Genomic DNA, 7968 nt, shown 5'->3' with positions numbered 1-7968 from the left:
AGTGCCTGGTTCTGGGTGGAGCAGAGAATCTGTTCTGTGGCCAGCAGGGTTATTGCCCTCCACGGCAAACTGCCTCGGAGCCTTTGCTACAGGCTGGTGGATGCCCTGCTGGGCCAAGGAGCAATGGGAATACCCTGGTCACGAGTTCCAGTCCAGCCACGAGGCGGGTTCCCTCTGGCTCACGGTGCCGGGGCTCTAGGAGTCTTCGGTCATTGTAGAGGAGTGTGGTGTGGTAGCCAAGGCTTGGCCAGGCTCCTGAGCTGGTCTCTCCCAGACCCCAGGCTGCTTTTCTACCTTCCATTCATCTCCCTCGCCATGACCCGATGCCTCTGCCCATGCCCACCCCCCCTCCCAGAGGAGAGGCAGCTAGATTTCACGCTCCCCTCATCGTTGTGGATCACAAGAAACAGAACTCGATTCATCTGTGGCCCATCCGGATAGAGTCACATGTGGCTCCTGGAGGTTAGTCATGCCCTTGGTGGACTTTTGCCTACACTGAGTGAGAGGTGCGCCAATCCTGTTTCAGGTGCCTTCTGGCATCCCAGTGAATGGTGTGTACATCTGGTTTGGGCAAAAGGCCACCTCCCAATGGCCCGGCCAGCACGCCAGCAATGAACATGCTTTTCTGGACCCTGAGAAGAACAACGCCTCACACGTGATGTCCAGCGCTCCGTGGTCCACGCGTGACGTCCAGCGCTCCGAGGTCCACGCGTGACGTCCAGCGCTCCAAGGTCCACGCGTGACGCCCAGCGCTCTGTGGTCCACGCGTGACGTCCAGCGCTCCATGGTCCACGCGTGACGTCAGCGCTCCGAGGTCCATGGCAGGGACGTCCAGCGCTCCGTGGTCCACGGGTGACGTCCAGTGCTCTGAGGTCCATGGCAGGGACGTCTGGTCTTGGCAGGTCTGTGGACAGGAAGGGTCCAGCGCTCCGAGGTCCATGGCAGGGACGTCTGGTCTTGTCAGGTCTGTGGACAGGAAGGGTCCAGGGCGGTGTTAGGTCCCCAGCACCATCCCACCCCACTCCAGGACGCTCGTCCCCTGTGCCCAGCAGGCCCCGCCGTGGCCATGCCGTGTCCTCTGCAGCCGTCTGTGAAGAGCAGTGGCTGGGTTGAGGATGTGAGTGCTCCCTCCGTCTCCCGTGGCAGCCTGTGCTCCGTCCTGGTCCTGGCTGTCTCCTGGGGACAGGGTGAGGGCGGGAATCCGTGAGGGGGGTCCTGCATGGCTGCGGTGTGGCCACAGTTCCTCAGGACCAGGAGGCCCCCCCTCCGGGGCATGGCAGGCCCTGTGCATGCGGGGCGCCGCCAGGCCCAGGGCTGACGGGGCTGGGTTCGAGGAGGGTCTTCCACACCTGGGCAGCCATGGCGGCGTCCCCTCTGGCTAGAGAAGGAAACGGAGGCGGAAACGTGGGCGTGGCCTCCCTAAGCCCCGTCCCTCACCTCCGCGCCCGCAGGGAGAGGTGGAGGCAGGCCAAGGTGTGCCAGGCCCCTTTCTTTTCTCTGCTTCTGTGCATTTGGTTTGTGACGTTTGTCCCGGGATAGCTTCTTTTATTTTCAAAATACGACTGTTTGTCTTGCTGTTTGGGTCGCATCGCGTGCGCTAACCAGTGTTTGGCAGCCAGCAGTGCACCTGCTAATTTCAACAGTTCCAGTTTCCAGTTTCCGGCAACTTCTATGATGCCCAGCAACATGAACTTGACACGCGTTCTGTTAAAATACCCATGGAAACACACTATGTACAGTGGAGGACCTTCCTTGCCATTGCCAAATCAACTCATTTCCACGGATGTGTATTGTCAAAAACATTAAAAAATTATGAAGTAGGAACCTGGCAGTTTCTGTAACTCTGTGGTCGTCCCCTAAATTGTTGGAATCACTTGGAAATGGGCATTTAAACTATTCTTATTACAGAGCAGGAAGCATGCATTCCCCCCACTTACAGTGGAATGATGAAGCTGGTTTACAGTAAAATGGGAATTGGGTGGGGGCCGTGGTGGGGGCTGTGGGTTGGTGGGGGCTGTGGGTGGGGCCGTGGGTGGGTGGGGCCTGTGGGTGGGTGGGGCCCGTGGGTGGGTGGGGGCTGTGGGTGGGGCCTGAGGGTGAGTGGGGGCTGTGGGTGGGTGGGGCCCGTGGGTGGGTGGGGCCGTGGGTGGGGCCCCGTGGGTAGCGCCCGTGGTGGGTGGGGGCTGTGGGTGAGTGGGGGCTGTGGGTGGGGCTGTGGGTGGGTGGGAGCTGTGGGTGGGGGCGGTGGGTGGGGCCGTGGGTGGGGCCGTGGGTGGGGCCCGTGGGTGGGGCCCGTGGGTGGGTGGGGGCTGTGGGTGGGGCCGTGGGTGGGTGGGGCCCGTGGGTGGGTGGGGCTGTGGGTTGGGCTGTGGGTGGGGCCGTGGGTGGGGCCCGTGGGTGGGTGGGGGCTGTGGGTGGGGCCCGTGGGTGGGTGGGGGCTGTGGGTGGGGCCGTGGGTGGGTGGGGCCCGTGGGTGGGTGGGGGCTGTGGGTGGGGCTGTGGGTGGGGGCCGTGGGTGGGTGGGGCCCGTGGGTGGGTGGGGGCTGTGGGTGGGGCTGTGGGTGGGTGGGGGCTGTGGGTGGGTGGGGGCTGTGGGTGGGTGGGGCTGTGGGTGGGGCCCGTGGGTGGGTGGGGGCCCGTGGGTGGGTGGGGCCCATGGGTGGGTGGTGGCCTCACCCCCGCCCTGGGCGGCTGGTGTCGGCCGTGCCTGACGCTCCTTCCAGACACAGGCTCCCTGGTGGAGGGGTGGCTTGGTGGAGCAGAGCCGCTCCACGCTCAGGCCGCTGCGTGGTGTCCGCCTTGAACCCGCAGTGAGGGCCGCGGGCTTCGTCGGGTGCCGAGCCGTGGGGAGCAGCGTTGGAAAGCGAGGCGCGCTCGGGGAGAGGCCCGGCGGTTGTGGGTCGGCTCTGCAGACGCCCGGCCGGGCTCGCGGGGCCCTGTGCCCCGCACACTCGCACGCGCGCCGCCCTCGGCGTCCCGCCGTGGCTCCTTGGTGTGGCGTAGGTGTGCGCGAATTCAGGGTGGACACTCCCGGGGGGCCACTGCCGGGGGGCTGAGCGCCCACGCAGGGTCTCCTTGCATGTCCTGCAGCCCTCCGGGGTCCCCCCGGGGTCCTCCCGGCGTCGTGCGCCCCTGGAAGCCTCAGGGTTGGCTCCGGCTCCTGCCCTCCGCTGGCGGGGCCTCCGTCCCTGTGCCGGCTTCCCCCCGCCACCTCTCCTGTGACACGGCCGTCCCCCCCCACCTCTCCTGTGACACGGCCGTCCCCCCCCCCCGCCGCCCTTCCCGTGACGTCACAAGCGTGACAGACCCTGCATGGGGCCCTCGTTCCTCCTCACACCCCAGCGCCGCGGCGGAGCAACCAGGCGCCCCTCGCTGCTGGACCCCGCGCGGCGGTTCTCACAGGCCGGCGCACACGCACGCACACGCACACACACGCACGTGCACACACGCACACGCACGCACCACGTGCCCCCCCCTCCCGCTCCTCCCCCCCTCCCTGTGGCACACACAGCCCCCACCTCGGAATCCCGCACACAAACGCCCACGCCTCCCCTCGGCTGAGCGGCGTGGAATCTCCAGAGAAACTCCGACTCCGCCGGTAGGCCTCGTGCTGCTAAAGGATTTGAGCGTGATAAACTTTCAAATGCAGGCTAAAACAAAGCAACCCACTAACTATTTCAACCTGCTCAAATCATCCCCAGGTGAGGCCCCCCCCCATTCTCTTCTCTTCTCCCCGTGTTATTGTTCCCGTTGAACAATAGATTCACGTTAATAAATCCAATTGAAGACCCAAGGAAGTGGTCTGTAATGGTTCAGGTGGAATATCTACTCATGAATAATTAGCATCCAGAAGAACGCATTTCACAAAGGATTTCAAGGCGTGTCTCGAATGGCACGTAGCTCCTGCCCGCGCTGGGCCGCGGCCGATCCGGAAGGGTGCGGCGAACGCCACCTGCGGCAGCGCCCCGAGGCGTGGCCGCGGAGACATTGCCATAGAACCACGGGTCCACCTTTATCCTTGAGGCGTGGCCACGGAGACATTGCCGTAGAACCGCGGGTCCACCTTTATCCTTGAGTTCCTGGAGTCCGCAGACACGGCTTGGATTTCCCAAGGGAAGGACGGCCGGCCGAGTGGCTGTGCTGGTAACGGGCTGATTTCATCGCCTCAACCTCATCCGCCACCGCGCCCAACGCCGGGCCGGCGACGGGCCGCCGAGCGCCAGCGACAGGAGCGGCCGAGCGCGAGAGGACGCACACGCGGGCGGGAGGAGGCACACGCGGGCGGGAGGACGCACACGCGGGCGGGAGGACGCACACGCGGGCGGGAGGACGCACACGCGGGCGGGAGGACGCACACGCGGGCGGGAGGACGCACACGCGGGCGGGAGCGGATCTGCTGAGCGCGGAGAGGACGCACACGCGGGCGGGAGGACGCACACGCGGGCGGGAGGACGCACACGCGGGCGGGAGGACGCACACGCGGCGGGAGGACGCACACGCGGGCGGGAGGACGCACACGCGGGCGGGAGGACGCACACGCGGGCGGGAGGACGCACACGCGGGCGGGAGGACGCACACGCGGGCGGGAGGACGCACACGCGGGCGGGAGGACGCACACGCGGGCGGGAGGACGCACACGCGGGCGGGAGGACGCACACGCGGGCGGGAGCGGCATCGGCTGAGCGCGGAGAGGACGCACACGCGGGCGGAGCGGCATTGGGAATTTCGTTTCAAGCAGCCCCGCGCGCCCTCCTCCTCCGGGGACGTGCCTTCCCCGCTACTGCCAGAACTCACCGGGCCACCGGGACGCGCCCAGGAAGAGCCGGCCTGCGGCCTTCCCCCCAAGGCAGCTCTGCACGCTCCCGTGGACTCGGTTCCCGGACGCGCCACCCGCGCCTGCTCCAGGAGGTCGCTTGCTTCCTGCCCGCGCGGGTCCCCGGGCGGGGAGCGGGGGCTTCCCGGAGCCCGGGCGCTGCGGGCGCGGTGTCTGAGGACGTGACGCGGGAGGGCCGAGGCGCGCTCGCCCCTGCGCCACGGGGCTCCGGGAGGCTGCAGGGCCAGGCCGGCCACCCCGACGCCTCCGGGAGCCCGAGTCCCAGGCCGGGCCGGCTGCGCAAGGCCAGCGGCCGGGGGTCCCCTCGGGCCCCACGCCGGGGCGTGCACACCACGCAGCCACTCCGGAGGCCCGCTCGCAAGAGCGCAGGGAGAGAAGAGACGGCAGCCTGCGGGTTCCCGGTGGGGCCACGCGGCACGCCCATCGGGCCTGCCGGGGGGGGGGGGGACGGCCCCCCGCGCCCAGCCCAGCCAGGGGACGCCTTACCTCCAGCCGCGGCGTAGGGGGGCACCGTCCCGCGGACATTCCCAGGGGCCGAGCCTCAGCCACGGCGCCCCTGGGGCCCTCGGGTCTGACGAGGGCCCGGGACCGCCGACGGCCGCCTCCCGTCCCGCCGTCAGTGCGCGTGCGGCCTGTGGACGGACGATCCCTGGGCCGGGCAGCGGGTCCCGCTCACCTCCGCCGAGCCGCTGTGTCCCCACGGGTGACCATCTGCCTGCCGGGCCGTCCGTGTGTGCACGCCGGCCGCGGGCTGAGGGGCTGGCTGCCCGTGTCCCCAGAGCCGGACAGACAGCCACGTCGGGCCTCGTTCACGTCCGTCCACCGATGCGTTCTGAAACCACGTAGGTGTGGAGGACTTAGCGGGCCTGGGAGTCAGAGCAGGAGGACGGCAGACGCGGGGACTCGCGGGCCGGATACGGCCTGCGTCGGTGCTCCCACCCCGAGCCCTGGCGGGCTCGGCAGGCACCAGCGGGGGCACGCGGACGCGCGGCCTGGGGGCTGCTGACCCGGCCTCGCCCCGCCGAGCGGCACGCGGGGCCGCGGGGCTGGATTAAAATGAAACTCACCATGGTGAAGGTGGGGAGCCTGCTCTCGTTCTGCCAATTCTTACCTTCCTGGAGGAGACCAGACCTCCGCAGTCTCAGGAGGACACAGGGTGGCCGCAGAGCTCCAGCAACACGTGCCTTTGAGACCTCTGTGGCTTGGTTCTCTGTGGAGGGGGGGCCTGTCTGTGAGGCCACCCGCGTGTGGGCAGCCCAGCCTCGCACCTTCTGCGATGGGCCGGAAGCCTGGAGATAGAACCATTTCAACAGACGCTGAACGTGCGTGGCCGCACAGCTCACCACACGCAATTCCCACCTGTGAGGCTCAGCGGCCTTCCGTCTGCAGAGCGGTGCACTGTCCTGGACATCTGAGTCCAGGCTTCTCTCCAGCGGGCTGTCCCTGTCACCTGTGGTGGGGACACGCTCTCCAGCGGGCTGTCCCTGTCACCTGTGGTGGGGACACGCTCTCCAGCGGGCTGTCCCTGTCACCTGTGGTGGGGACACGCTCTCCAGCGGGCTGTCCCTGTCACCTGTGGTGGGGACACGCTCTCCAGCGGGCTGTCCCTGTCACCTGTGGTGGGGACACGCTCTCCAGTGGACTGTCCCTGTCACTTGTCCCTGTCACCTGTGGTGGGGACACGCTCTCCAGCGGACTGTCCCTGTCACTTGTCCCTGTCACCTGTGGTGGGGACACGCTCTCCAGCGGACTGTCCCTGTCACCTGTGGTGGGGACACGCTCTCCAGCGGGCTGTCCCTGTCACCTGTGGTGGGGACACGCTCTCCAGCGGGCTGTCCCTGTCACCTGTGGTGGGGACACGCTCTCCAGCGGGCTGTCCCTGTCACCTGTGGTGGGGACATGCTCTCCACAGTGGTGTTTTCACACTCTTCTAAGTCCAGCAAATTGGATCTCCTTAGGGAAGCTTTGCCTATGACATGTGCCAAGCCTCCTTGTGTTTTTCCTTCCTTTTCTTCAGGGCTGTCTTTGCAGTTGACCTGTTTCTGGAGCAATCGTTCCACCGTGGCCCGTTTACCTGCAGGTCAGTTCTTCCTTCTTCTTGTCCTGCCCCTGGCAGGCTGTTCCTGAGCCGTGGGGAGGGCGGTGTGGGAGTTGGCACCTGCCTTGGCTCCAGGACGGCTTCTCCCTCATGAATGGTGCGGGGGGGGGGGGGGGGCGTTTCCGTGGTGCTGAGGAAGTCCTCTTTGAGCTCTCCTTTTCTGGGTGTGTTTATCATGGAAAGGTTTGGGGATGTTGTAATCCTTTGTGGGATAGATCTGTATAGTGACAGATCTGTTCCTCTGACCCCCCTCTTGTTTTTTTTTTAACAATACATGGCAGTGCGGGAGGTTTGCAACGAACCCCCCGCTGACTTCAGCGCTCTTCTGGGTGCATTTTCTGAACGGTGGCTGGCATGGCAGAGCCCTGGTTAACACAGTCGCCAAACACAGCAAAGATGCCCTGGGCACGAATCACATCAGCACCAGGGCGGAAAACAGGCGCACAGGTGGCCCTGGTGTTAAGTACGTTGTCTTCTCGATGAGGTACTGGGGTACTCTCATCTTCACAGCAAATTCTACATCCATAAGTGTGCATGCAGCCTAGTGACAGACACTAGTGCAAACAACGTTGCCGGTGTTTATTGAGAGCTTGCATTTGTCTCCTCCGCTCTCATAACACCCGACGGTGCGGTCATGCTGGCCAAACGTCTTGTCTGAAGACCTAGGAAACGCTCTTCCCATGCTTAAGAAGTTGTGACAGTGGCAAGAGCAGAGCGCAAGGCCTTGCCGGTCACCGTGAAGGAACTCTCCTCCCGCTTTACCGGAACCGCGCCACCGCCACGGAGCTGTGAATGGGCCTCGTTCACGGTTAACCCGGGATTCCTCATCAGTCGGGGATGAGCTTTGTGCGTTGGAAGCGAATTCCTCCTGGTTGCACACAAGTAAGTTAGAAAGGAAAATGTGAGTTTTACACAGACTCACGGATGTTTATATTCATTAAAGGAGTAAGCCGTGGAAGCTTATGAAATGTGTTAATTCATTATAACTTGGTGAGCTTAATGCTGGTTTTCTTTTCTTAGAAGAACTCGGAAAGCT

Source organism: Perognathus longimembris, chromosome 15 (genome assembly GCF_023159225.1).
Source record: "Perognathus longimembris pacificus isolate PPM17 chromosome 15, ASM2315922v1, whole genome shotgun sequence".
Classification (NCBI taxonomy): domain Eukaryota; kingdom Metazoa; phylum Chordata; class Mammalia; order Rodentia; family Heteromyidae; genus Perognathus; species Perognathus longimembris.
The sequence above is the reverse complement of the archived record's forward strand: the minus strand, read 5'-3'. Positions refer to the sequence as shown.